The sequence below is a fragment of the Triturus cristatus genome, chromosome 10 (genome assembly GCF_964204655.1).
Source record: "Triturus cristatus chromosome 10, aTriCri1.1, whole genome shotgun sequence".
NCBI classification, from domain to species: domain Eukaryota; kingdom Metazoa; phylum Chordata; class Amphibia; order Caudata; family Salamandridae; genus Triturus; species Triturus cristatus.
In genome coordinates this window covers 847,739,974-847,764,194 of record NC_140593.1, presented here as the reverse complement: position 1 = coordinate 847,764,194, position 24,221 = coordinate 847,739,974, and the positions used below count along the sequence as shown (strand labels likewise).

Genomic DNA, 24,221 nt, shown 5'->3' with positions numbered 1-24,221 from the left:
CCATGGCCGTCATCGAACAAGAAATGAAAATGCCTCCATCCTTCAGACATTTTGTTTGCTCTAGGTGTATGCTCTCGGTGAGGACAATAAAACAATTTCTGCTCTCATGCCTTGCTTTCATCAAGTAGGCCCACCCTTCAGTACAAAAGGACGTGCAAACGAATGGCGCAAACTATCGTCACTTCTCTTTTTGAGCTGTCACTGATGCCCCTGGAGCACAGTACGTCACGCTGGCGAGGGATAGACAGCTTCCATTATCTCAGCTTTCCTATAAGTTGAGAGAGTAAATGCAAACAATAAGCTGCTGTTTCTGCCCGGTCTCGAACCAGGGACCTTTCGCATGTAAAGCGAACGTGATAACCACTACACCACAGAAACAGATACTCTGGTAGCAATCTTCTTGGCATGTAGTGGGCTGGAAAGCACAGACCAAGGGCCAATGTCCATGAAGCTCAACGTTGGACCCTCCTTACCCGATCTCTTTCTTTGGAAGAAAGGAACGAGGACCACTTTTATTCCAAAAGGCGATTTTAAAACCATACCTGAAATCACACTAGAAAAACACTTTGAATTTAATGTTCCTACACTGATGGTCCACCCCAGAAAAGCAGTTGCAAAGAAGTCCGGCACTGAAATTCTATACGCCAAAAGTGGGAAACAGCGTGCAGGGAAAGGAACTTTCTCACCACACACGGCGTCTTATAGCATTGAAAAGAAGAAATGGTCCTATATAATAAGCAGCCTAAAAATAATTCCACAGCTTGGGCTCGTCCGGGATTTGAACCCGGGACCTCTCGCACCCGAAGTGAGAATCATACCCCTAGACCAACGAGCCTGATTCCCGAGTCGGCAATTTGAACAATTTCTGATGCGTCTTTCAGAAACAAAGCAGTGCTATTTGGCTGCTCTCTCTCTATGTGAGCCACACAAAGTCATGTTTCTCTCAAGATGTTGTTTTTTTCACTCTTGCAAGGAAGGGATCAGCCGATATCCTAGCTGCCAGTGAGCAGAAAAAAGGCACTGATGAGAACTGCAGGCACTTTCTGGCACTTGTACTTCTCTGCAAGTCCTGGACCCTTGCCCCATAAACTTCCACCCCAGAAGCAAGGGAGGGCCTGCCAATTCTTGCTCCTAAGAAAGAGGCGTTTGATTCTTGGATTCAAACACGCTCACTCAGCGCTCAATCAGGCTCGATCAGGCGAGATTTATATGAGTGGCTCGCAGGACTGAAACACTCACCTGGGAGACCCAGGGTGGCTGAATTCCCAGAATGGTCATTGTTGGGCAAGTCACCTCCTTTCCTCCTGCCTCAATCTAGAATTGGCTGCAAATCACAAGATAGAGCTCAATGTCCGTGTGTACTGCCTACTCCCAGCTACCTCTCTGTCTTCCTTATGTAAATTAAAATTCGCAAGGGGTGACCAATGACAATCTGCTCCTCCCACATAACCAGGAAGCCCTGTTGAACATGTCTGCCTGTGTTGTTGCAGGGACAGTGCCTTCTCCGCCCAAAAGGTGGCAGGAGAGCCTCACAACAAAGATAGGATCAACTGCTTAATGAGAAACCAGCACGGCAGTTAGTGTGATGGAGTGCAAATTTAACGGAAGTTGTGCCTGAGGTGTCCCTTCCAGGAATACATGGAATTGTGATTGAGGGCCCAGCCTGATCGTTGGTGGATTTCTCGTCATATGTTACAGGTCCGTGCAAAGATTGTGGCGTGTGGGGAATGCACTGCAAAAAACAGGAAGATTTAAGGGTGTAAAAGAGACCTATCAGAAGTGGGATTTGAACCCACGCCTCCATGAGGAGACCAGAAGTCTCAGTTGCACTGAAGATCAAGCTCTCTTGAGTCTGGCGCCTTAGACCACTCGGCCATCCTGACAGCCCTGGCTATGTACAGGTCTGACTCTTCTGTCTGCACTTGCCAATGTTTGCACTTACAGCGTTCACAGCAATGTCACAGGTGTAAAGGCCCCACAATACAACATGGCATGATAAAAAAAAAGCTAGGCACAAGAGCGACCACTGATGGATGCGGATTACTTTGTTTCATCTTGCAAAAGTAAAGGAAGTTTCCCACGGCTCGCTGGGTTCATGGACCGCCTCTTCTTAAGCTTGCATTGAGATAATAAGGTTTTAGAGGGTGCACATAAAAGCAGCTCATGCACAGTGTTTCTGCCCGGTCTCAAACCAGGGACCTTTCGCATGTTAGGCGAACGTGATGACCACTACACTACAGAAACTAACTTGCTGTGTTTTACTGTTAGAGCAAGGTTCCTCTCAAGGATTCTCTCTACTTCTATTCTGCTGTATCAGCAGCCACTCAGAAAGCGAGGAGCAAGTGTGAAAACTGCAGAGATATCAGCCAACATGCTTGCAATTAGACGTATTAAAAATTTACTTATGCAGGCATCGACAGACAAATATCTGATGCCTAAATGCCAGCAAGAACAGCTTGGGAAAGCATCACCTGGGACACACACAGACTAAGCATGAAGGCAGAAAAAGCATGGATATCCGTTTTTCTTCTGAGGTTCAAAATAATTTGTGCAACAATGCGCCGAGTGTAATGAGAAATAGTCAGGCATTGTGAGTTTTGAGTAGGATTCGTATGTTTACCTCTAAAAAAGGGCTCGTCCGGGATTTGAACCCGGGACATCTCGCACCCTAAGCGAGAATCATACCCCTAGACCAACGAGCCGAGGCACACAAGAGTCACCTTTCGCACCAGCTCCGGGGGATATTGGCAGCGAGTCGGTGAATGCTTCACCCAAAGCAAGCAACTGCACATGCTGCTCTCTTCTGCAATATGGTTGCTGTCTTTTCCATGGCCGTCATCGAACAAGAAATGAAAATGCCTCCATCCTTCAGACATTTTGTTTGCTCTAGGTGTATGCTCTCGGTGAGGACAATAAAACAATTTCTGCTCTCATGCCTTGCTTTCATCAAGTAGGCCCACCCTTCAGTACAAAAGGACGTGCAAACGAATGGCGCAAACTATCGTCACTTCTCTTTTTGAGCTGTCACTGATGCCCCTGGAGCACAGTACGTCACGCTGGCGAGGGATAGACAGCTTCCATTATCTCAGCTTTCCTATAAGTTGAGAGAGTAAATGCAAACAATAAGCTGCTGTTTCTGCCCGGTCTCGAACCAGGGACCTTTCGCGTGTAAAGCGAACATGATAACCACTACACCACAGAAACAGATACTCTGGCAGCAATCTTCTTGGCATGTAGTGGGCTGGAAAGCACAGACCAAGGGCCAATGTCCATGAAGCTCAACGTTGGACCCTCCTTACCCGATCTCTTTCTTTGGAAGAAAGGAACGAGGACCACTTTTATTCCAAAAGGCGATTTTAAAACCATACCTGAAATCACACTAGAAAAACACTTTGAATTTAATGTTCCTACACTGATGGTCCACCCCAGAAAAGCAGTTGCAAAGAAGTCCGGCACTGAAATTCTATACGCCAAAAGTGGGAAACAGCGTGCAGGGAAAGGAACTTTCTCACCACACACGGCGTCTTATAGCATTGAAAAGAAGAAATGGTCCTATATAATAAGCAGCCTAAAAATAATTCCACAGCTTGGGCTCGTCCGGGATTTGAACCCGGGACCTCTCGCACCCGAAGCGAGAATCATACCCCTAGACCAACGAGCCTGATTCCCGAGTCGCCAATTTGAACAATTTCTGATGCGTCTTTCAGAAACAAAGCAGTGCTATTTGGCTGCTCTCTCTCTATGTGAGCCACACAAAGTCATGTTTCTCTCAAGATGTTGTTTTTTTCACTCTTGCAAGGAAGGGATCAGCCGATATCCTAGCTGCCAGTGAGCAGAAAAAAGGCACTGATGAGAACTGCAGGCACTTTCTGGCACTTGTACTTCTCTGCAAGTCCTGGACCCTTGCCCCATAAACTTCCACCCCAGAAGCAAGGGAGGGCCTGCCAATTCTTGCTCCTAAGAAAGAGGCGTTTGATTCTTGGATTTAAACACGCTCACTCAGCGCTCGATCAGGCGAGATCAGGCGAGATTTATATGAGTGGCTCGCAGGACTGAAACACTCACCTGGGAGACCCAGGGTGGCTGAATTCCCAGAATGGTCATTGTTGGGCAAGTCACCTCCTTTCCTCCTGCCTCAATCTAGAATTGGCTGCAAATCACAAGATAGAGTTCAATGTCCATGTGTACTGCCTACTCCCAGCTACCTCTCTGTCTTCCTTATGTAAATTAAAATTCGCAAGGGGTGACCAATGACAATCTGCTCCTCCCACATAACCAGGAAGCCCTGTTGAACATGTCTGCCTCTGTTGTTGCAGGGACAGTGCCTTCTCCGCCCAAAAGGTGGCAGGAGAGCCTCACAACAAAGATAGGATCAACTGCTTAGTGAGAAACCAGCACGGCAGTTAGTGTGATGGAGTGCAAATTTAACTGAAGTTGTGCCTGAGGTGTCCCTTCCAGGAATACATGGAATTGTGATTGAGGGCCCAGCCTGATCGTTGGTGGATTTCTCGTCATATGTTACAGGTCCGTGCAAAGATTGTGGCGTGTGGGGAATGCACTGCAAAAAACAGGAAGATTTAAGGGTGTAAAAGAGACCTGTCAGAAGTGGGATTTGAACCCACGCCTCCATGAGGAGACCAGAAGTCTCAGTTGCACTGAAGATCAAGCTCGCTTGAGTCTGGCGCCTTAGACCACTCGGCCATCCTGACAGCCCTGGCTATGTACAGGTCTGACTCTTCTGTCTGCACTTGCCAATGTTTGCACTTAACAGCGTTCACAGCAATGTCACAGGTGTAAAGGCCCCACAATACAACATGGCATGATAAAAAAAAAGCTAGGCACAAGAGCGACCACTGATGGATGCGGATTACTTTGTTTCGTCTTGCAAAAGTAAAGGAAGTTTCCCACGGCTCGCTGGGTTCATGGACCGCCTCTTCTTAAGCTTGCATTGAGATAATAAGGTTTTAGAGGGTGCACATAAAAGCAGCTCATGCACAGTGTTTCTGCCCGGTCTCGAACCGGGGACCTTTCGCGTGTTAGGCGAACGTGATGACCACTACACTACAGAAACTAACTTGCTGTGTTTTACTGTTAGAGCAAGGTTCCTCTCAAGGATTCTCTCTACTTCTATTCTGCTGTATCAGCAGCCACTCAGAAAGCGAAGAGCAAGTGTGAAAACTGCAGAGATATCAGCCAACATGCTTGCAATTAGACGTATTAAAAATTTACTTATGCAGGCATCGACAGACAAATATCTGATGCCTAAATGCCAGCAAGTACAGCTTGGGAAAGCATCACCTGGGACACACACAGACTAAGCATGAAGGCAGAAAAAGCATGGATATCCGTTTTTCTTCTGAGGTTCAAAATAATTTGTGCAACAATGCGCCGAGTGTAATGAGAAATAGTCAGGCATTGTGAGTTTTGAGTAGGATTCGTATGTTTACCTCTAAAAAAGGGCTCGTCCGGGATTTGAACCCGGGACCTCTCGCACCCTAAGCGAGAATCATACCCCTAGACCAACGAGCCGAGGCACACAAGAGTCACCTTTCGCACCAGCTCCGGGGGTTATTGGCAGCGAGTCGGTGAATGCTTCACCCAAAGCAAGCAACTGCACATGCTGCTCTCTTCTGCAATATGGTTGCTGTCTTTTCCATGGCCGTCATCGAACAAGAAATGAAAATGACTCCATCCTTCAGACATTTTGTTTGCTCTAGGTGTATGCTCTCGGTGAGGACAATAAAACAATTTCTGCTCTCATGCCTTGCTTTCATCAAGTAGGCCCACCCTTCAGTACAAAAGGACGTGCAAACGAATGGCGCAAACTATCGTCACTTCTCTTTTTGAGCTGTCACTGATGCCCCTGGAGCACAGTACGTCACGCTGGCGAGGGATAGACAGCTTCCATTATCTCAGCTTTCCTATAAGTTGAGAGAGTAAATGCAAACAATAAGCTGCTGTTTCTGCCCGGTCTCGAACCAGGGACATTTCGCGTGTAAAGCGAACGTGATAACCACTACACCACAGAAACAGATACTCTAGTAGCAATCTTCTTGGCATGTAGTGGGCTGGAAAGCACAGACCAAGGGCCAATGTCCATGAAGCTCAAAGTTGGACACTCCTTACCCGATCTCTTTCTTTGGAAGAAAGGAACGAGGACCACTTTTATTCCAAAAGGCGATTTTAAAACCATACCTGAAATCACACTAGAAAAACACTTTGAATTTAATGTTCCTACACTGATGGTCCACCCCAGAAAAGCAGTTGCAAAGAAGTCCGGCACTGAAATTCTATACGCCAAAAGTGGGAAACAGCGTGCAGGGAAAGGAACTTTCTCACCACACACGGCGTCTTATAGCATTGAAAAGAAGAAATGGTCCTATATAATAAGCAGCCTAAAAATAATTCCACAGCTTGGGCTCGTCCGGGATTTGAACCCGGGACCTCTCGCACCCGAAGTGAGAATCATACCCCTAGACCAACGAGCCTGATTCCCGAGTCGCCAATTTGAACAATTTCTGATGCGTCTTTCAGAAACAAAGCAGTGCTATTTGGCTGCTCTCTCTATATGTGAGCCACACAAAGTCATGTTTCTCTCAAGATGTTGTTTTTTTCACTCTTGCAAGGAAGGGATCAGCCGATATCCTAGCTGCCAGTGAGCAGAAAAAAGGCACTGATGAGAACTGCAGGCACTTTCTGGCACTTGTACTTCTCTGCAAGTCCTGGACCCTTGCCCCATAAACTTCCACCCCAGAAGCAAGGGAGGGCCTGCCAATTCTTGCTCCTAAGAAAGAGGCGTTTGATTCTTGGATTCAAACACGCTCACTCAGCGCTCGATCAGGCGAGATCAGGCGAGATTTATATGAGTGGCTCGCAGGACTGAAACACTCACCTGGGAGACCCAGGGTGGCTGAATTCCCAGAATGGTCATTGTTGGGCAAGTCACCTTCTTTCCTCCTGCCTCAATCTAGAATTGGATGCAAATCACAAGATAGAGCTCAATGTCCGTGTGTACTGCCTACTCCCAGCTACCTCTCTGTCTTCCTTATGTAAATTAAAATTCGCAAGGGGTGACCAATGACAATCTGCTCCTCCCACATAACCAGGAAGCCCTGTTGAACATGTCTGCCTGTGTTGTTGCAGGGACAGTGCCTTCTCCGCCCAAAAGGTGGCAGGAGAGCCTCACAACAAAGATAGGATCAACTGCTTAATGAGAAACCAGCACGGCAGTTAGTGTGATGGAGTGCAAATTTAACGGAAGTTGTGCCTGAGGTGTCCCTTCCAGGAATACATGGAATTGTGATTGAGGGCCCAGCCTGATCGTTGGTGGATTTCTCGTCATATGTTACAGGTCCGTGCAAAGATTGTGGCGTGTGGGGAATGCACTGCAAAAAACAGGAAGATTTAAGGGTGTAAAAGAGACCTGTCAGAAGTGGGATTTGAACCCACGCCTCCATGAGGAGACCAGAAGTCTCAGTTGCACTGAAGATCAAGCTCTCTTGAGTCTGGCGCCTTAGACCACTCGGCCATCCTTGGCTATGTACAGGTCTGACTCTTCTGTCTGCACTTGCCAATGTTTGCACTTACAGCGTTCACAGCAATGTCACAGGTGTAAAGGCCCCACAATACAACATGGCATGATAAAAAAAAAGCTAGGCACAAGAGCGACCACTGATGGATGCGGATTACTTTGTTTCATCTTGCAAAAGTAAAGGAAGTTTCCCACGGCTCGCTGGGTTCATGGACCGCCTCTTCTTAAGCTTGCATTGAGATAATAAGGTTTTAGAGGGTGCACATAAAAGCAGCTCATGCACAGTGTTTCTGCCCGGTCTCAAACCAGGGACCTTTCGCATGTTAGGCGAACGTGATGACCACTACACTACAGAAACTAACTTGCTGTGTTTTACTGTTAGAGCAAGGTTCCTCTCAAGGATTCTCTCTACTTCTATTCTGCTGTATCAGCAGCCACTCAGAAAGCGAGGAGCAAGTGTGAAAACTGCAGAGATATCAGCCAACATGCTTGCAATTAGACGTATTAAAAATTTACTTATGCAGGCATCGACAGACAAATATCTGATGCCTAAATGCCAGCAAGTACAGCTTGGGAAAGCATCACCTGGGACACACACAGACTAAGCATGAAGGCAGAAAAAGCATGGATATCCGTTTTTCTTCTGAGGTTCAAAATAATTTGTGCAACAATGCGCCGAGTGTAATGAGAAATAGTCAGGCATTGTGAGTTTTGAGTAGGATTCGTATGTTTACCTCTAAAAAAGGGCTCGTCCGGGATTTGAACCCGGGACCTCTCGCACCCTAAGCGAGAATCATACCCCTAGACCAACGAGCCGAGGCACACAAGAGTCACCTTTCGCACCAGCTCCGGGGGATATTGGCAGCGAGTCGGTGAATGCTTCACCCAAAGCAAGCAACTGCACATGCTGCTCTCTTCTGCAATATGGTTGCTGTCTTTTCCATGGCCGTCATCGAACAAGAAATGAAAATGCCTCCATCCTTCAGACATTTTGTTTGCTCTAGGTGTATGCTCTCGGTGAGGACAATAAAACAATTTCTGCTCTCATGCCTTGCTTTCATCAAGTAGGCCCACCCTTCAGTACAAAAGGACGTGCAAACGAATGGCGCAAACTATCGTCACTTCTCTTTTTGAGCTGTCACTGATGCCCCTGGAGCACAGTACGTCACGCTGGCGAGGGATAGACAGCTTCCATTATCTCAGCTTTCCTATAAGTTGAGAGAGTAAATGCAAACAATAAGCTGCTGTTTCTGCCCGGTCTCGAACCAGGGACCTTTCGCGTGTAAAGCGAACATGATAACCACTACACCACAGAAACAGATACTCTGGCAGCAATCTTCTTGGCATGTAGTGGGCTGGAAAGCACAGACCAAGGGCCAATGTCCATGAAGCTCAACGTTGGACCCTCCTTACCCGATCTCTTTCTTTGGAAGAAAGGAACGAGGACCACTTTTATTCCAAAAGGCGATTTTAAAACCATACCTGAAATCACACTAGAAAAACACTTTGAATTTAATGTTCCTACACTGATGGTCCACCCCAGAAAAGCAGTTGCAAAGAAGTCCGGCACTGAAATTCTATACGCCAAAAGTGGGAAACAGCGTGCAGGGAAAGGAACTTTCTCACCACACACGGCGTCTTATAGCATTGAAAAGAAGAAATGGTCCTATATAATAAGCAGCCTAAAAATAATTCCACAGCTTGGGCTCGTCCGGGATTTGAACCCGGGACCTCTCGCACCCGAAGCGAGAATCATACCCCTAGACCAACGAGCCTGATTCCCGAGTCGCCAATTTGAACAATTTCTGATGCGTCTTTCAGAAACAAAGCAGTGCTATTTGGCTGCTCTCTCTCTATGTGAGCCACACAAAGTCATGTTTCTCTCAAGATGTTGTTTTTTTCACTCTTGCAAGGAAGGGATCAGCCGATATCCTAGCTGCCAGTGAGCAGAAAAAAGGCACTGATGAGAACTGCAGGCACTTTCTGGCACTTGTACTTCTCTGCAAGTCCTGGACCCTTGCCCCATAAACTTCCACCCCAGAAGCAAGGGAGGGCCTGCCAATTCTTGCTCCTAAGAAAGAGGCGTTTGATTCTTGGATTTAAACACGCTCACTCCTCGCTCGATCAGGCGAGATCAGGCGAGATTTATATGAGTGGCTCGCAGGACTGAAACACTCACCTGGGAGACCCAGGGTGGCTGAATTCCCAGAATGGTCATTGTTGGGCAAGTCACCTCCTTTCCTCCTGCCTCAATCTAGAATTGGCTGCAAATCACAAGATAGAGTTCAATGTCCATGTGTACTGCCTACTCCCAGCTACCTCTCTGTCTTCCTTATGTAAATTAAAATTCGCAAGGGGTGACCAATGACAATCTGCTCCTCCCACATAACCAGGAAGCCCTGTTGAACATGTCTGCCTCTGTTGTTGCAGGGACAGTGCCTTCTCCGCCCAAAAGGTGGCAGGAGAGCCTCACAACAAAGATAGGATCAACTGCTTAGTGAGAAACCAGCACGGCAGTTAGTGTGATGGAGTGCAAATTTAACGGAAGTTGTGCCTGAGGTGTCCCTTCCAGGAATACATGGAATTGTGATTGAGGGCCCAGCCTGATCGTTGGTGGATTTCTCGTCATATGTTACAGGTCCGTGCAAAGATTGTGGCGTGTGGGGAATGCACTGCAAAAAACAGGAAGATTTAAGGGTGTAAAAGAGACCTGTCAGAAGTGGGATTTGAACCCACGCCTCCATGAGGAGACCAGAAGTCTCAGTTGCACTGAAGATCAAGCTCTCTTGAGTCTGGCGCCTTAGACCACTCGGCCATCCTGACAGCCCTGGCTATGTACAGGTCTGACTCTTCTGTCTGCACTTGCCAATGTTTGCACTTAACAGCGTTCACAGCAATGTCACAGGTGTAAAGGCCCCACAATACAACATGGCATGATAAAAAAAAAGCTAGGCACAAGAGCGACCACTGATGGATGCGGATTACTTTGTTTCGTCTTGCAAAAGTAAAGGAAGTTTCCCACGGCTCGCTGGGTTCATGGACCGCCTCTTCTTAAGCTTGCATTGAGATAATAAGGTTTTAGAGGGTGCACATAAAAGCAGCTCATGCACAGTGTTTCTGCCCGGTCTCGAACCGGGGACCTTTCGCGTGTTAGGCGAACGTGATGACCACTACACTACAGAAACTAACTTGCTGTGTTTTACTGTTAGAGCAAGGTTCCTCTCAAGGATTCTCTCTACTTCTATTCTGCTGTATCAGCAGCCACTCAGAAAGCGAGGAGCAAGTGTGAAAACTGCAGAGATATCAGCCAACATGCTTGCAATTAGACGTATTAAAAATTTACTTATGCAGGCATCGACAGACAAATATCTGATGCCTAAATGCCAGCAAGTACAGCTTGGGAAAGCATCACCTGGGACACACACAGACTAAGCATGAAGGCAGAAAAAGCATGGATATCCGTTTTTCTTCTGAGGTTCAAAATAATTTGTGCAACAATGCGCCGAGTGTAATGAGAAATAGTCAGGCATTGTGAGTTTTGAGTAGGATTCGTATGTTTACCTCTAAAAAAGGGCTCGTCCGGGATTTGAACCCGGGACCTCTCGCACCCTAAGCGAGAATCATACCCCTAGACCAACGAGCCGAGGCACACAAGAGTCACCTTTCGCACCAGCTCCGGGGGTTATTGGCAGCGAGTCGGTGAATGCTTCACCCAAAGCAAGCAACTGCACATGCTGCTCTCTTCTGCAATATGGTTGCTGTCTTTTCCATGGCCGTCATCGAACAAGAAATGAAAATGACTCCATCCTTCAGACATTTTGTTTGCTCTAGGTGTATGCTCTCGGTGAGGACAATAAAACAATTTCTGCTCTCATGCCTTGCTTTCATCAAGTAGGCCCACCCTTCAGTACAAAAGGACGTGCAAACGAATGGCGCAAACTATCGTCACTTCTCTTTTTGAGCTGTCACTGATGCCCCTGGAGCACAGTACGTCACGCTGGCGAGGGATAGACAGCTTCCATTATCTCAGCTTTCCTATAAGTTGAGAGAGTAAATGCAAACAATAAGCTGCTGTTTCTGCCCGGTCTCGAACCAGGGACATTTCGCGTGTAAAGCGAACGTGATAACCACTACACCACAGAAACAGATACTCTGGTAGCAATCTTCTTGGCATGTAGTGGGCTGGAAAGCACAGACCAAGGGCCAATGTCCATGAAGCTCAAAGTTGGACACTCCTTACCCGATCTCTTTCTTTGGAAGAAAGGAACGAGGACCACTTTTATTCCAAAAGGCGATTTTAAAACCATACCTGAAATCACACTAGAAAAACACTTTGAATTTAATGTTCCTACACTGATGGTCCACCCCAGAAAAGCAGTTGCAAAGAAGTCCGGCACTGAAATTCTATACGCCAAAAGTGGGAAACAGCGTGCAGGGAAAGGAACTTTCTCACCACACACGGCGTCTTATAGCATTGAAAAGAAGAAATGGTCCTATATAATAAGCAGCCTAAAAATAATTCCACAGCTTGGGCTCGTCCGGGATTTGAACCCGGGACCTCTCGCACCCGAAGTGAGAATCATACCCCTAGACCAACGAGCCTGATTCCCGAGTCGCCAATTTGAACAATTTCTGATGCGTCTTTCAGAAACAAAGCAGTGCTATTTGGCTGCTCTCTCTATATGTGAGCCACACAAAGTCATGTTTCTCTCAAGATGTTGTTTTTTTCACTCTTGCAAGGAAGGGATCAGCCGATATCCTAGCTGCCAGTGAGCAGAAAAAAGGCACTGATGAGAACTGCAGGCACTTTCTGGCACTTGTACTTCTCTGCAAGTCCTGGACCCTTGCCCCATAAACTTCCACCCCAGAAGCAAGGGAGGGCCTGCCAATTCTTGCTCCTAAGAAAGAGGCGTTTGATTCTTGGATTCAAACACGCTCACTCAGCGCTCGATCAGGCGAGATCAGGCGAGATTTATATGAGTGGCTCGCAGGACTGAAACACTCACCTGGGAGACCCAGGGTGGCTGAATTCCCAGAATGGTCATTGTTGGGCAAGTCACCTTCTTTCCTCCTGCCTCAATCTAGAATTGGATGCAAATCACAAGATAGAGCTCAATGTCCGTGTGTACTGCCTACTCCCAGCTACCTCTCTGTCTTCCTTATGTAAATTAAAATTCGCAAGGGGTGACCAATGACAATCTGCTCCTCCCACATAACCAGGAAGCCCTGTTGAACATGTCTGCCTGTGTTGTTGCAGGGACAGTGCCTTCTCCGCCCAAAAGGTGGCAGGAGAGCCTCACAACAAAGATAGGATCAACTGCTTAATGAGAAACCAGCACGGCAGTTAGTGTGATGGAGTGCAAATTTAACGGAAGTTGTGCCTGAGGTGTCCCTTCCAGGAATACATGGAATTGTGATTGAGGGCCCAGCCTGATCGTTGGTGGATTTCTCGTCATATGTTACAGGTCCGTGCAAAGATTGTGGCGTGTGGGGAATGCACTGCAAAAAACAGGAAGATTTAAGGGTGTAAAAGAGACCTGTCAGAAGTGGGATTTGAACCCACGCCTCCATGAGGAGACCAGAAGTCTCAGTTGCACTGAAGATCAAGCTCTCTTGAGTCTGGCGCCTTAGACCACTCGGCCATCCTGACAGCCCTGGCTATGTACAGGTCTGACTCTTCTGTCTGCACTTGCCAATGTTTGCACTTACAGCGTTCACAGCAATGTCACAGGTGTAAAGGCCCCACAATACAACATGGCATGATAAAAAAAAAGCTAGGCACAAGAGCGACCACTGATGGATGCGGATTACTTTGTTTCATCTTGCAAAAGTAAAGGAAGTTTCCCACGGCTCGCTGGGTTCATGGACCGCCTCTTCTTAAGCTTGCATTGAGATAATAAGGTTTTAGAGGGTGCACATAAAAGCAGCTCATGCACAGTGTTTCTGCCCGGTCTCAAACCAGGGACCTTTCGCATGTTAGGCGAACGTGATGACCACTACACTACAGAAACTAACTTGCTGTGTTTTACTGTTAGAGCAAGGTTCCTCTCAAGGATTCTCTCTACTTCTATTCTGCTGTATCAGCAGCCACTCAGAAAGCGAGGAGCAAGTGTGAAAACTGCAGAGATATCAGCCAACATGCTTGCAATTAGACGTATTAAAAATTTACTTATGCAGGCATCGACAGACAAATATCTGATGCCTAAATGCCAGCAAGAACAGCTTGGGAAAGCATCACCTGGGACACACACAGACTAAGCATGAAGGCAGAAAAAGCATGGATATCCGTTTTTCTTCTGAGGTTCAAAATAATTTGTGCAACAATGCGCCGAGTGTAATGAGAAATAGTCAGGCATTGTGAGTTTTGAGTAGGATTCGTATGTTTACCTCTAAAAAAGGGCTCGTCCGGGATTTGAACCCGGGACCTCTCGCACCCTAAGCGAGAATCATACCCCTAGACCAACGAGCCGAGGCACACAAGAGTCACCTTTCGCACCAGCTCCGGGGGATATTGGCAGCGAGTCGGTGAATGCTTCACCCAAAGCAAGCAACTGCACATGCTGCTCTCTTCTGCAATATGGTTGCTGTCTTTTCCATGGCCGTCATCGAACAAGAAATGAAAATGCCTCCATCCTTCAGACATTTTGTTTGCTCTAGGTGTATGCTCTCGGTGAGGACAATAAAACAATTTCTGCTCTCATGCCTTGCTTTCATCAAGTAGGCCCACCCTTCAGTACAAAAGGACGTGCAAACGAATGGCGCAAACTATCGTCACTTCTCTTTTTGAGCTGTCACTGATGCCCCTGGAGCACAGTACGTCACGCTGGCGAGGGATAGACAGCTTCCATTATCTCAGCTTTCCTATAAGTTGAGAGAGTAAATGCAAACAATAAGCTGCTGTTTCTGCCCGGTCTCGAACCAGGGACCTTTCGCGTGTAAAGCGAACATGATAACCACTACACCACAGAAACAGATACTCTGGCAGCAATCTTCTTGGCATGTAGTGGGCTGGAAAGCACAGACCAAGGGCCAATGTCCATGAAGCTCAACGTTGGACCCTCCTTACCCGATCTCTTTCTTTGGAAGAAAGGAACGAGGACCACTTTTATTCCAAAAGGCGATTTTAAAACCATACCTGAAATCACACTAGAAAAACACTTTGAATTTAATGTTCCTACACTGATGGTCCACCCCAGAAAAGCAGTTGCAAAGAAGTCCGGCACTGAAATTCTATACGCCAAAAGTGGGAAACAGCGTGCAGGGAAAGGAACTTTCTCACCACACACGGCGTCTTATAGCATTGAAAAGAAGAAATGGTCCTATATAATAAGCAGCCTAAAAATAATTCCACAGCTTGGGCTCGTCCGGGATTTGAACCCGGGACCTCTCGCACCCGAAGCGAGAATCATACCCCTAGACCAACGAGCCTGATTCCCGAGTCGCCAATTTGAACAATTTCTGATGCGTCTTTCAGAAACAAAGCAGTGCTATTTGGCTGCTCTCTCTCTATGTGAGCCACACAAAGTCATGTTTCTCTCAAGATGTTGTTTTTTTCACTCTTGCAAGGAAGGGATCAGCCGATATCCTAGCTGCCAGTGAGCAGAAAAAAGGCACTGATGAGAACTGCAGGCACTTTCTGGCACTTGTACTTCTCTGCAAGTCCTGGACCCTTGCCCCATAAACTTCCACCCCAGAAGCAAGGGAGGGCCTGCCAATTCTTGCTCCTAAGAAAGAGGCGTTTGATTCTTGGATTTAAACACGCTCACTCAGCGCTCGATCAGGCGAGATCAGGCGAGATTTATATGAGTGGCTCGCAGGACTGAAACACTCACCTGGGAGACCCAGGGTGGCTGAATTCCCAGAATGGTCATTGTTGGGCAAGTCACCTCCTTTCCTCCTGCCTCAATCTAGAATTGGCTGCAAATCACAAGATAGAGTTCAATGTCCATGTGTACTGCCTACTCCCAGCTACCTCTCTGTCTTCCTTATGTAAATTAAAATTCGCAAGGGGTGACCAATGACAATCTGCTCCTCCCACATAACCAGGAAGCCCTGTTGAACATGTCTGCCTCTGTTGTTGCAGGGACAGTGCCTTCTCCGCCCAAAAGGTGGCAGGAGAGCCTCACAACAAAGATAGGATCAACTGCTTAGTGAGAAACCAGCACGGCAGTTAGTGTGATGGAGTGCAAATTTAACTGAAGTTGTGCCTGAGGTGTCCCTTCCAGGAATACATGGAATTGTGATTGAGGGCCCAGCCTGATCGTTGGTGGATTTCTCGTCATATGTTACAGGTCCGTGCAAAGATTGTGGCGTGTGGGGAATGCACTGCAAAAAACAGGAAGATTTAAGGGTGTAAAAGAGACCTGTCAGAAGTGGGATTTGAACCCACGCCTCCATGAGGAGACCAGAAGTCTCAGTTGCACTGAAGATCAAGCTCTCTTGAGTCTGGCGCCTTAGACCACTCGGCCATCCTGACAGCCCTGGCTATGTACAGGTCTGACTCTTCTGTCTGCACTTGCCAATGTTTGCACTTAACAGCGTTCACAGCAATGTCACAGGTGTAAAGGCCCCACAATACAACATGGCATGATAAAAAAAAAGCTAGGCACAAGAGCGACCACTGATGGATGCGGATTACTTTGTTTCGTCTTGCAAAAGTAAAGGAAGTTTCCCACGGCTCGCTGGGTTCATGGACCGCCTCTTCTTAAGCTTGCATTGAGATAATAAGGTTTTAGAGGGTGCACATAAAAGCAGCTCATGCACAGTGTTTCTGCCCGGTCTCGAACCGGGGACCTTTCGCGTGTTAGGCGAACGTGATGACCACTACACTACAGAAACTAACTTGCTGTGTTTTACTGTTAGAGCAAGGTTCCTCTCAAGGATTCTCTCTACTTCTATTCTGCTGTATCAGCAGCCACTCAGAAAGCGAGGAGCAAGTGTGAAAACTGCAGAGATATCAGCCAACATGCTTGCAATTAGACGTATTAAAAATTTACTTATGCAGGCATCGACAGACAAATATCTGATGCCTAAATGCCAGCAAGTACAGCTTGGGAAAGCATCACCTGGGACACACACAGACTAAGCATGAAGGCAGAAAAAGCATGGATATCCGTTTTTCTTCTGAGGTTCAAAATAATTTGTGCAACAATGCGCCGAGTGTAATGAGAAATAGTCAGGCATTGTGAGTTTTGAGTAGGATTCGTATGTTTACCTCTAAAAAAGGGCTCGTCCGGGATTTGAACCCGGGACCTCTCGCACCCTAAGCGAGAATCATACCCCTAGACCAACGAGCCGAGGCACACAAGAGTCACCTTTCGCACCAGCTCCGGGGGTTATTGGCAGCGAGTCGGTGAATGCTTCACCCAAAGCAAGCAACTGCACATGCTGCTCTCTTCTGCAATATGGTTGCTGTCTTTTCCATGGCCGTCATCGAACAAGAAATGAAAATGACTCCATCCTTCAGACATTTTGTTTGCTCTAGGTGTATGCTCTCGGTGAGGACAATAAAACAATTTCTGCTCTCATGCCTTGCTTTCATCAAGTAGGCCCACCCTTCAGTACAAAAGGACGTGCAAACGAATGGCGCAAACTATCGTCACTTCTCTTTTTGAGCTGTCACTGATGCCCCTGGAGCACAGTACGTCACGCTGGCGAGGGATAGACAGCTTCCATTATCTCAGCTTTCCTATAAGTTGAGAGAGTAAATGCAAACAATAAGCTGCTGTTTCTGCCCGGTCTCGAACCAGGGACATTTCGCGTGTAAAGCGAACGTGATAACCACTACACCACAGAAACAGATACTCTGGTAGCAATCTTCTTGGCATGTAGTGGGCTGGAAAGCACAGACCAAGGGCCAATGTCCATGAAGCTCAAAGTTGGACACTCCTTACCCGATCTCTTTCTTTGGAAGAAAGGAACGAGGACCACTTTTATTCCAAAAGGCGATTTTAAAACCATACCTGAAATCACACTAGAAAAACACTTTGAATTTAATGTTCCTACACTGATGGTCCACCCCAGAAAAGCAGTTGCAAAGAAGTCCGGCACTGAAATTCTATACGCCAAAAGTGGGAAACAGCGTGCAGGGAAAGGAACTTTCTCACCACACACGGCGTCTTATAGCATTGAAAAGAAGAAATGGTCCTATATAATAAGCAGCCTAAAAATAATTCCACAGCTTGGGCTCGTCCGGGATTTGAACCCGGGACCTCTCGCACCCGAAGTGAGAATCATACCCCTAGACCAACGAGCCTGATTCCCGAGTCGCCAATTTGAACAATTTCTGATGCGTCTTTCAGAAACAAAGCAGTGCTATTTGGCTGCTCTCTCTATATGTGAGCCACACAAAGTCATGTTTCTCTCAAGATGTTGTTTTTTTCACTCTTGCAAGGAAGGGATCAGCCGATATCCTAGCTGCCAGTGAGCAGAAAAAAGGCACTGATGAGAACTGCAGGCACTTTCTGGCACTTGTACTTCTCTGCAAGTCCTGGACCCTTGCCCCATAAACTTCCACCCCAGAAGCAAGGGAGGGCCTGCCAATTCTTGCTCCTAAGAAAGAGGCGTTTGATTCTTGGATTCAAACACGCTCACTCAGCGCTCGATCAGGCGAGATCAGGCGAGATTTATATGAGTGGCTCGCAGGACTGAAACACTCACCTGGGAGACCCAGGGTGGCTGAATTCCCAGAATGGTCATTGTTGGGCAAGTCACCTTCTTTCCTCCTGCCTCAATCTAGAATTGGATGCAAATCACAAGATAGAGCTCAATGTCCGTGTGTACTGCCTACTCCCAGCTACCTCTCTGTCTTCCTTATGTAAATTAAAATTCGCAAGGGGTGACCAATGACAATCTGCTCCTCCCACATAACCAGGAAGCCCTGTTGAACATGTCTGCCTGTGTTGTTGCAGGGACAGTGCCTTCTCCGCCCAAAAGGTGGCAGGAGAGCCTCACAACAAAGATAGGATCAACTGCTTAATGAGAAACCAGCACGGCAGTTAGTGTGATGGAGTGCAAATTTAACGGAAGTTGTGCCTGAGGTGTCCCTTCCAGGAATACATGGAATTGTGATTGAGGGCCCAGCCTGATCGTTGGTGGATTTCTCGTCATATGTTACAGGTCCGTGCAAAGATTGTGGCGTGTGGGGAATGCACTGCAAAAAACAGGAAGATTTAAGGGTGTAAAAGAGACCTGTCAGAAGTGGGATTTGAACCCACGCCTCCATGAGGAGACCAGAAGTCTCAGTTGCACTGAAGATCAAGCTCTCTTGAGTCTGGCGCCTTAGACCACTCGGCCATCCTTGGCTATGTACAGGTCTGACTCTTCTGTCTGCACTTGCCAATGTTTGCACTTACAGCGTTCACAGCAATGTCACAGGTGTAAAGGCCCCACAATACAACATGGCATGATAAAAAAAAAGCTAGGCACAAGAGCGACCACTGATGGATGCGGATTACTTTGTTTCATCTTGCAAAAGTAAAGGAAGTTTCCCACGGCTCGCTGGGTTCATGGACCGCCTCTTCTTAAGCTTGCATTGAGATAATAAGGTTTTAGAGGGTGCACATAAAAGCAGCTCATGCACAGTGTTTCTGCCCGGTCTCAAACCAGGGACCTTTCGCATGTTAGGCGAACGTGATGACCACTACACTACAGAAACTAACTTGCTGTGTTTTACTGTTAGAGCAAGGTTCCTCTCAAGGATTCTCTCTACTTCTATTCTGCTGTATCAGCAGCCACTCAGAAAGCGAGGAGCAAGTGTGAAAACTGCAGAGATATCAGCCAACATGCTTGCAATTAGACGTATTAAAAATTTACTTATGCAGGCATCGACAGACAAATATCTGATGCCTAAATGCCAGCAAGTACAGCTTGGGAAAGCATCACCTGGGACACACACAGACTAAGCATGAAGGCAGAAAAAGCATGGATATCCGTTTTTCTTCTGAGGTTCAAAATAATTTGTGCAACAATGCGCCGAGTGTAATGAGAAATAGTCAGGCATTGTGAGTTTTGAGTAGGATTCGTATGTTTACCTCTAAAAAAGGGCTCGTCCGGGATTTGAACCCGGGACCTCTCGCACCCTAAGCGAGAATCATACCCCTAGACCAACGAGCCGAGGCACACAAGAGTCACCTTTCGCACCAGCTCCGGGGGATATTGGCAGCGAGTCGGTGAATGCTTCACCCAAAGCAAGCAACTGCACATGCTGCTCTCTTCTGCAATATGGTTGCTGTCTTTTCCATGGCCGTCATCGAACAAGAAATGAAAATGCCTCCATCCTTCAGACATTTTGTTTGCTCTAGGTGTATGCTCTCGGTGAGGACAATAAAACAATTTCTGCTCTCATGCCTTGCTTTCATCAAGTAGGCCCACCCTTCAGTACAAAAGGACGTGCAAACGAATGGCGCAAACTATCGTCACTTCTCTTTTTGAGCTGTCACTGATGCCCCTGGAGCACAGTACGTCACGCTGGCGAGGGATAGACAGCTTCCATTATCTCAGCTTTCCTATAAGTTGAGAGAGTAAATGCAAACAATAAGCTGCTGTTTCTGCCCGGTCTCGAACCAGGGACCTTTCGCGTGTAAAGCGAACATGATAACCACTACACCACAGAAACAGATACTCTGGCAGCAATCTTCTTGGCATGTAGTGGGCTGGAAAGCACAGACCAAGGGCCAATGTCCATGAAGCTCAACGTTGGACCCTCCTTACCCGATCTCTTTCTTTGGAAGAAAGGAACGAGGACCACTTTTATTCCAAAAGGCGATTTTAAAACCATACCTGAAATCACACTAGAAAAACACTTTGAATTTAATGTTCCTACACTGATGGTCCACCCCAGAAAAGCAGTTGCAAAGAAGTCCGGCACTGAAATTCTATACGCCAAAAGTGGGAAACAGCGTGCAGGGAAAGGAACTTTCTCACCACACACGGCGTCTTATAGCATTGAAAAGAAGAAATGGTCCTATATAATAAGCAGCCTAAAAATAATTCCACAGCTTGGGCTCGTCCGGGATTTGAACCCGGGACCTCTCGCACCCGAAGCGAGAATCATACCCCTAGACCAACGAGCCTGATTCCCGAGTCGCCAATTTGAACAATTTCTGATGCGTCTTTCAGAAACAAAGCAGTGCTATTTGGCTGCTCTCTCTCTATGTGAGCCACACAAAGTCATGTTTCTCTCAAGATGTTGTTTTTTTCACTCTTGCAAGGAAGGGATCAGCCGATATCCTAGCTGCCAGTGAGCAGAAAAAAGGCACTGATGAGAACTGCAGGCACTTTCTGGCACTTGTACTTCTCTGCAAGTCCTGGACCCTTGCCCCATAAACTTCCACCCCAGAAGCAAGGGAGGGCCTGCCAATTCTTGCTCCTAAGAAAGAGGCGTTTGATTCTTGGATTTAAACACGCTCACTCCTCGCTCGATCAGGCGAGATCAGGCGAGATTTATATGAGTGGCTCGCAGGACTGAAACACTCACCTGGGAGACCCAGGGTGGCTGAATTCCCAGAATGGTCATTGTTGGGCAAGTCACCTCCTTTCCTCCTGCCTCAATCTAGAATTGGCTGCAAATCACAAGATAGAGTTCAATGTCCATGTGTACTGCCTACTCCCAGCTACCTCTCTGTCTTCCTTATGTAAATTAAAATTCGCAAGGGGTGACCAATGACAATCTGCTCCTCCCACATAACCAGGAAGCCCTGTTGAACATGTCTGCCTCTGTTGTTGCAGGGACAGTGCCTTCTCCGCCCAAAAGGTGGCAGGAGAGCCTCACAACAAAGATAGGATCAACTGCTTAGTGAGAAACCAGCACGGCAGTTAGTGTGATGGAGTGCAAATTTAACGGAAGTTGTGCCTGAGGTGTCCCTTCCAGGAATACATGGAATTGTGATTGAGGGCCCAGCCTGATCGTTGGTGGATTTCTCGTCATATGTTACAGGTCCGTGCAAAGATTGTGGCGTGTGGGGAATGCACTGCAAAAAACAGGAAGATTTAAGGGTGTAAAAGAGACCTGTCAGAAGTGGGATTTGAACCCACGCCTCCATGAGGAGACCAGAAGTCTCAGTTGCACTGAAGATCAAGCTCTCTTGAGTCTGGCGCCTTAGACCACTCGGCCATCCTGACAGCCCTGGCTATGTACAGGTCTGACTCTTCTGTCTGCACTTGCCAATGTTTGCACTTAACAGCGTTCACAGCAATGTCACAGGTGTAAAGGCCCCACAATACAACATGGCATGATAAAAAAAAAGCTAGGCACAAGAGCGACCACTGATGGATGCGGATTACTTTGTTTCGTCTTGCAAAAGTAAAGGAAGTTTCCCACGGCTCGCTGGGTTCATGGACCGCCTCTTCTTAAGCTTGCATTGAGATAATAAGGTTTTAGAGGGTGCACATAAAAGCAGCTCATGCACAGTGTTTCTGCCCGGTCTCGAACCGGGGACCTTTCGCGTGTTAGGCGAACGTGATGACCACTACACTACAGAAACTAACTTGCTGTGTTTTACTGTTAGAGCAAGGTTCCTCTCAAGGATTCTCTCTACTTCTATTCTGCTGTATCAGCAGCCACTCAGAAAGCGAGGAGCAAGTGTGAAAACTGCAGAGATATCAGCCAACATGCTTGCAATTAGACGTATTAAAAATTTACTTATGCAGGCATCGACAGACAAATATCTGATGCCTAAATGCCAGCAAGTACAGCTTGGGAAAGCATCACCTGGGACACACACAGACTAAGCATGAAGGCAGAAAAAGCATGGATATCCGTTTTTCTTCTGAGGTTCAAAATAATTTGTGCAACAATGCGCCGAGTGTAATGAGAAATAGTCAGGCATTGTGAGTTTTGAGTAGGATTCGTATGTTTACCTCTAAAAAAGGGCTCGTCCGGGATTTGAACCCGGGACCTCTCGCACCCTAAGCGAGAATCATACCCCTAGACCAACGAGCCGAGGCACACAAGAGTCACCTTTCGCACCAGCTCCGGGGGTTATTGGCAGCGAGTCGGTGAATGCTTCACCCAAAGCAAGCAACTGCACATGCTGCTCTCTTCTGCAATATGGTTGCTGTCTTTTCCATGGCCGTCATCGAACAAGAAATGAAAATGACTCCATCCTTCAGACATTTTGTTTGCTCTAGGTGTATGCTCTCGGTGAGGACAATAAAACAATTTCTGCTCTCATGCCTTGCTTTCATCAAGTAGGCCCACCCTTCAGTACAAAAGGACGTGCAAACGAATGGCGCAAACTATCGTCACTTCTCTTTTTGAGCTGTCACTGATGCCCCTGGAGCACAGTACGTCACGCTGGCGAGGGATAGACAGCTTCCATTATCTCAGCTTTCCTATAAGTTGAGAGAGTAAATGCAAACAATAAGCTGCTGTTTCTGCCCGGTCTCGAACCAGGGACATTTCGCGTGTAAAGCGAACGTGATAACCACTACACCACAGAAACAGATACTCTGGTAGCAATCTTCTTGGCATGTAGTGGGCTGGAAAGCACAGACCAAGGGCCAATGTCCATGAAGCTCAAAGTTGGACACTCCTTACCCGATCTCTTTCTTTGGAAGAAAGGAACGAGGACCACTTTTATTCCAAAAGGCGATTTTAAAACCATACCTGAAATCACACTAGAAAAACACTTTGAATTTAATGTTCCTACACTGATGGTCCACCCCAGAAAAGCAGTTGCAAAGAAGTCCGGCACTGAAATTCTATACGCCAAAAGTGGGAAACAGCGTGCAGGGAAAGGAACTTTCTCACCACACACGGCGTCTTATAGCATTGAAAAGAAGAAATGGTCCTATATAATAAGCAGCCTAAAAATAATTCCACAGCTTGGGCTCGTCCGGGATTTGAACCCGGGACCTCTCGCACCCGAAGTGAGAATCATACCCCTAGACCAACGAGCCTGATTCCCGAGTCGCCAATTTGAACAATTTCTGATGCGTCTTTCAGAAACAAAGCAGTGCTATTTGGCTGCTCTCTCTATATGTGAGCCACACAAAGTCATGTTTCTCTCAAGATGTTGTTTTTTTCACTCTTGCAAGGAAGGGATCAGCCGATATCCTAGCTGCCAGTGAGCAGAAAAAAGGCACTGATGAGAACTGCAGGCACTTTCTGGCACTTGTACTTCTCTGCAAGTCCTGGACCCTTGCCCCATAAACTTCCACCCCAGAAGCAAGGGAGGGCCTGCCAATTCTTGCTCCTAAGAAAGAGGCGTTTGATTCTTGGATTCAAACACGCTCACTCAGCGCTCGATCAGGCGAGATCAGGCGAGATTTATATGAGTGGCTCGCAGGACTGAAACACTCACCTGGGAGACCCAGGGTGGCTGAATTCCCAGAATGGTCATTGTTGGGCAAGTCACCTTCTTTCCTCCTGCCTCAATCTAGAATTGGATGCAAATCACAAGATAGAGCTCAATGTCCGTGTGTACTGCCTACTCCCAGCTACCTCTCTGTCTTCCTTATGTAAATTAAAATTCGCAAGGGGTGACCAATGACAATCTGCTCCTCCCACATAACCAGGAAGCCCTGTTGAACATGTCTGCCTGTGTTGTTGCAGGGACAGTGCCTTCTCCGCCCAAAAGGTGGCAGGAGAGCCTCACAACAAAGATAGGATCAACTGCTTAATGAGAAACCAGCACGGCAGTTAGTGTGATGGAGTGCAAATTTAACGGAAGTTGTGCCTGAGGTGTCC

General features: G+C 47.1%; 39 non-coding genes across 39 annotated transcripts; all 39 read right to left on the bottom strand.

Moving 5' to 3' along the window:
• Positions 1-305: 305 nt before the first annotated feature.
• On the bottom strand, positions 306-378 carry TRNAV-UAC (transfer RNA valine (anticodon UAC)). The gene has a single exon. It is a non-coding gene; the product is annotated as a tRNA-Val (tRNA).
• A 385-nt stretch (positions 379-763) lies between these two features.
• On the bottom strand, positions 764-835 carry TRNAP-CGG (transfer RNA proline (anticodon CGG)). Its single transcript has one exon. It is a non-coding gene; the product is annotated as a tRNA-Pro (tRNA).
• Positions 836-2,171: 1,336 nt separating this feature from the next.
• On the bottom strand, positions 2,172-2,244 carry TRNAV-AAC (transfer RNA valine (anticodon AAC)). Its single transcript has one exon. It is a non-coding gene; the product is annotated as a tRNA-Val (tRNA).
• A 386-nt stretch (positions 2,245-2,630) lies between these two features.
• TRNAP-AGG (transfer RNA proline (anticodon AGG)) lies at positions 2,631-2,702 on the bottom strand. Its single transcript has one exon. It is a non-coding gene; the product is annotated as a tRNA-Pro (tRNA).
• Positions 2,703-3,131: 429 nt separating this feature from the next.
• On the bottom strand, positions 3,132-3,204 carry TRNAV-UAC (transfer RNA valine (anticodon UAC)). Its single transcript has one exon. It is a non-coding gene; the product is annotated as a tRNA-Val (tRNA).
• A 385-nt stretch (positions 3,205-3,589) lies between these two features.
• TRNAP-CGG (transfer RNA proline (anticodon CGG)) lies at positions 3,590-3,661 on the bottom strand. The gene has a single exon. It is a non-coding gene; the product is annotated as a tRNA-Pro (tRNA).
• A 936-nt stretch (positions 3,662-4,597) lies between these two features.
• On the bottom strand, positions 4,598-4,709 carry TRNAL-CAA (transfer RNA leucine (anticodon CAA)). The gene is made up of 2 exons: positions 4,672-4,709; positions 4,598-4,643 (listed from the first exon to the last, which is right to left on the bottom strand). It is a non-coding gene; the product is annotated as a tRNA-Leu (tRNA).
• Positions 4,710-4,998: 289 nt separating this feature from the next.
• On the bottom strand, positions 4,999-5,071 carry TRNAV-AAC (transfer RNA valine (anticodon AAC)). Its single transcript has one exon. It is a non-coding gene; the product is annotated as a tRNA-Val (tRNA).
• Positions 5,072-5,457: 386 nt separating this feature from the next.
• Positions 5,458-5,529, bottom strand: TRNAP-AGG (transfer RNA proline (anticodon AGG)). Its single transcript has one exon. It is a non-coding gene; the product is annotated as a tRNA-Pro (tRNA).
• A 429-nt stretch (positions 5,530-5,958) lies between these two features.
• TRNAV-UAC (transfer RNA valine (anticodon UAC)) lies at positions 5,959-6,031 on the bottom strand. The gene has a single exon. It is a non-coding gene; the product is annotated as a tRNA-Val (tRNA).
• Positions 6,032-6,416: 385 nt separating this feature from the next.
• TRNAP-CGG (transfer RNA proline (anticodon CGG)) lies at positions 6,417-6,488 on the bottom strand. Its single transcript has one exon. It is a non-coding gene; the product is annotated as a tRNA-Pro (tRNA).
• Positions 6,489-7,816: 1,328 nt separating this feature from the next.
• Positions 7,817-7,889, bottom strand: TRNAV-AAC (transfer RNA valine (anticodon AAC)). Its single transcript has one exon. It is a non-coding gene; the product is annotated as a tRNA-Val (tRNA).
• Positions 7,890-8,275: 386 nt separating this feature from the next.
• TRNAP-AGG (transfer RNA proline (anticodon AGG)) lies at positions 8,276-8,347 on the bottom strand. Its single transcript has one exon. It is a non-coding gene; the product is annotated as a tRNA-Pro (tRNA).
• A 429-nt stretch (positions 8,348-8,776) lies between these two features.
• TRNAV-UAC (transfer RNA valine (anticodon UAC)) lies at positions 8,777-8,849 on the bottom strand. The gene has a single exon. It is a non-coding gene; the product is annotated as a tRNA-Val (tRNA).
• Positions 8,850-9,234: 385 nt separating this feature from the next.
• Positions 9,235-9,306, bottom strand: TRNAP-CGG (transfer RNA proline (anticodon CGG)). Its single transcript has one exon. It is a non-coding gene; the product is annotated as a tRNA-Pro (tRNA).
• A 936-nt stretch (positions 9,307-10,242) lies between these two features.
• TRNAL-CAA (transfer RNA leucine (anticodon CAA)) lies at positions 10,243-10,354 on the bottom strand. The gene is made up of 2 exons: positions 10,317-10,354; positions 10,243-10,288 (listed from the first exon to the last, which is right to left on the bottom strand). It is a non-coding gene; the product is annotated as a tRNA-Leu (tRNA).
• Positions 10,355-10,643: 289 nt separating this feature from the next.
• On the bottom strand, positions 10,644-10,716 carry TRNAV-AAC (transfer RNA valine (anticodon AAC)). The gene has a single exon. It is a non-coding gene; the product is annotated as a tRNA-Val (tRNA).
• A 386-nt stretch (positions 10,717-11,102) lies between these two features.
• TRNAP-AGG (transfer RNA proline (anticodon AGG)) lies at positions 11,103-11,174 on the bottom strand. Its single transcript has one exon. It is a non-coding gene; the product is annotated as a tRNA-Pro (tRNA).
• A 429-nt stretch (positions 11,175-11,603) lies between these two features.
• On the bottom strand, positions 11,604-11,676 carry TRNAV-UAC (transfer RNA valine (anticodon UAC)). The gene has a single exon. It is a non-coding gene; the product is annotated as a tRNA-Val (tRNA).
• A 385-nt stretch (positions 11,677-12,061) lies between these two features.
• On the bottom strand, positions 12,062-12,133 carry TRNAP-CGG (transfer RNA proline (anticodon CGG)). The gene has a single exon. It is a non-coding gene; the product is annotated as a tRNA-Pro (tRNA).
• A 936-nt stretch (positions 12,134-13,069) lies between these two features.
• On the bottom strand, positions 13,070-13,181 carry TRNAL-CAA (transfer RNA leucine (anticodon CAA)). The gene is made up of 2 exons: positions 13,144-13,181; positions 13,070-13,115 (listed from the first exon to the last, which is right to left on the bottom strand). It is a non-coding gene; the product is annotated as a tRNA-Leu (tRNA).
• Positions 13,182-13,469: 288 nt separating this feature from the next.
• On the bottom strand, positions 13,470-13,542 carry TRNAV-AAC (transfer RNA valine (anticodon AAC)). The gene has a single exon. It is a non-coding gene; the product is annotated as a tRNA-Val (tRNA).
• A 386-nt stretch (positions 13,543-13,928) lies between these two features.
• On the bottom strand, positions 13,929-14,000 carry TRNAP-AGG (transfer RNA proline (anticodon AGG)). Its single transcript has one exon. It is a non-coding gene; the product is annotated as a tRNA-Pro (tRNA).
• A 429-nt stretch (positions 14,001-14,429) lies between these two features.
• Positions 14,430-14,502, bottom strand: TRNAV-UAC (transfer RNA valine (anticodon UAC)). The gene has a single exon. It is a non-coding gene; the product is annotated as a tRNA-Val (tRNA).
• A 385-nt stretch (positions 14,503-14,887) lies between these two features.
• Positions 14,888-14,959, bottom strand: TRNAP-CGG (transfer RNA proline (anticodon CGG)). The gene has a single exon. It is a non-coding gene; the product is annotated as a tRNA-Pro (tRNA).
• A 936-nt stretch (positions 14,960-15,895) lies between these two features.
• Positions 15,896-16,007, bottom strand: TRNAL-CAA (transfer RNA leucine (anticodon CAA)). Its single transcript has 2 exons — positions 15,970-16,007; positions 15,896-15,941 (listed from the first exon to the last, which is right to left on the bottom strand). It is a non-coding gene; the product is annotated as a tRNA-Leu (tRNA).
• Positions 16,008-16,296: 289 nt separating this feature from the next.
• TRNAV-AAC (transfer RNA valine (anticodon AAC)) lies at positions 16,297-16,369 on the bottom strand. Its single transcript has one exon. It is a non-coding gene; the product is annotated as a tRNA-Val (tRNA).
• Positions 16,370-16,755: 386 nt separating this feature from the next.
• Positions 16,756-16,827, bottom strand: TRNAP-AGG (transfer RNA proline (anticodon AGG)). The gene has a single exon. It is a non-coding gene; the product is annotated as a tRNA-Pro (tRNA).
• A 429-nt stretch (positions 16,828-17,256) lies between these two features.
• On the bottom strand, positions 17,257-17,329 carry TRNAV-UAC (transfer RNA valine (anticodon UAC)). Its single transcript has one exon. It is a non-coding gene; the product is annotated as a tRNA-Val (tRNA).
• Positions 17,330-17,714: 385 nt separating this feature from the next.
• TRNAP-CGG (transfer RNA proline (anticodon CGG)) lies at positions 17,715-17,786 on the bottom strand. The gene has a single exon. It is a non-coding gene; the product is annotated as a tRNA-Pro (tRNA).
• A 1,328-nt stretch (positions 17,787-19,114) lies between these two features.
• TRNAV-AAC (transfer RNA valine (anticodon AAC)) lies at positions 19,115-19,187 on the bottom strand. The gene has a single exon. It is a non-coding gene; the product is annotated as a tRNA-Val (tRNA).
• Positions 19,188-19,573: 386 nt separating this feature from the next.
• On the bottom strand, positions 19,574-19,645 carry TRNAP-AGG (transfer RNA proline (anticodon AGG)). The gene has a single exon. It is a non-coding gene; the product is annotated as a tRNA-Pro (tRNA).
• Positions 19,646-20,074: 429 nt separating this feature from the next.
• On the bottom strand, positions 20,075-20,147 carry TRNAV-UAC (transfer RNA valine (anticodon UAC)). Its single transcript has one exon. It is a non-coding gene; the product is annotated as a tRNA-Val (tRNA).
• Positions 20,148-20,532: 385 nt separating this feature from the next.
• On the bottom strand, positions 20,533-20,604 carry TRNAP-CGG (transfer RNA proline (anticodon CGG)). Its single transcript has one exon. It is a non-coding gene; the product is annotated as a tRNA-Pro (tRNA).
• A 936-nt stretch (positions 20,605-21,540) lies between these two features.
• On the bottom strand, positions 21,541-21,652 carry TRNAL-CAA (transfer RNA leucine (anticodon CAA)). The gene is made up of 2 exons: positions 21,615-21,652; positions 21,541-21,586 (listed from the first exon to the last, which is right to left on the bottom strand). It is a non-coding gene; the product is annotated as a tRNA-Leu (tRNA).
• Positions 21,653-21,941: 289 nt separating this feature from the next.
• TRNAV-AAC (transfer RNA valine (anticodon AAC)) lies at positions 21,942-22,014 on the bottom strand. Its single transcript has one exon. It is a non-coding gene; the product is annotated as a tRNA-Val (tRNA).
• Positions 22,015-22,400: 386 nt separating this feature from the next.
• TRNAP-AGG (transfer RNA proline (anticodon AGG)) lies at positions 22,401-22,472 on the bottom strand. The gene has a single exon. It is a non-coding gene; the product is annotated as a tRNA-Pro (tRNA).
• Positions 22,473-22,901: 429 nt separating this feature from the next.
• TRNAV-UAC (transfer RNA valine (anticodon UAC)) lies at positions 22,902-22,974 on the bottom strand. The gene has a single exon. It is a non-coding gene; the product is annotated as a tRNA-Val (tRNA).
• Positions 22,975-23,359: 385 nt separating this feature from the next.
• TRNAP-CGG (transfer RNA proline (anticodon CGG)) lies at positions 23,360-23,431 on the bottom strand. The gene has a single exon. It is a non-coding gene; the product is annotated as a tRNA-Pro (tRNA).
• Between the last annotated feature and the right edge of the window lie 790 nt (positions 23,432-24,221).